Below are 1,130 nucleotides of genomic sequence, written 5' to 3'. Positions count from 1 at the left end.
TATCCTTTGAAATTCAGAATGATTGGCTTCTTTAGGAACTCAGAATCCAGATAGTGTCATTGATTCTCCTAGTTAAGTATGATGATTTTTGAACACAACTACTTATTGAGTCTTGGCCGTGGCCCAAAGCACTCTGTCTTCCAGTATTACCACCGGATACATACATGCCACAGACACATAATTGGGTGAACCTTTTCAGATTGTGACTCAGCTTTGCTAGAGTCCCCAATTAGAGGTTTCCAGGGTTCTTAAGCACACTCTTTTTGCCTTGGATCACAACTTTGTTTCTTTCTCTCTTTTTTTTCGTTTTCTTCTTCTCCCTTTTTTCATTTTTTCTCTTTTCCTTTTTTTTTTGTATTCACTGCTTTTTCTTGCTTCAAGAATCATTTTTATGATTTTTCAGATCCTCAGTAACATGTCTCCTTTTTCATCATTCTTTCAAGAGCCAACATTCATGAACCACAAATTCAAAAGACATATGCACTGTTTAAGCATACATTCAGAAATCTAAAGTATTGCCACCACATCAAGGTAATTAAACTGTTATAAAATTCAAAATTCATGCAATTCTTTTCTTTTTCAATTAAGAACATTTTTCATTCAAGAGAGGTGATAGATTCATAGGACATTCATAACTTTAAGGCATAGACACTAAGACACTAATGATCACAAGACACAAACATGGATAAACATAAGCACTAAAATTCGAAAAACAGGAAAATAAAGAACAAGAAAATTAAAGAACGGGTCCACCTTAGTGATGGCGGCTTGTTCTTCCTCTTGAAGATCCCATGGAGTGCTTGAGCTCCTCAATGTCTCTTCCTTGCCTTTATTGCTCCTCTCTCATGATTCTTTGATCTTCTCTAATTTCATGGAGGAGGATGGAATGTTCTTGGTGCTCCACCCTTAGTTGTCCCATGTTGGAACTCAATTCTCCTAGGGAGGTGTTTAGTTGCTCCCAATAGTTTTGTGGAGGACAGTGCATCCCTTGAGATGAATCTCTCCATCTCCCATGACTCGGAGGTGGAAGCTTTTGCCTTCCCTTTCCTCTTTCTAGAGGTTTCTCCGGCCTTGGATGCCATAAATGGTTATGGAAAAATAAAAAGCAATGCTTTTACCACACCAAACTT

This window comes from Arachis duranensis, chromosome 4, assembly GCF_000817695.3.
Source record: "Arachis duranensis cultivar V14167 chromosome 4, aradu.V14167.gnm2.J7QH, whole genome shotgun sequence".
NCBI lineage: Eukaryota > Viridiplantae > Streptophyta > Magnoliopsida > Fabales > Fabaceae > Arachis > Arachis duranensis.
The sequence above is the reverse complement of the archived record's forward strand: the minus strand, read 5'-3'. Positions refer to the sequence as shown.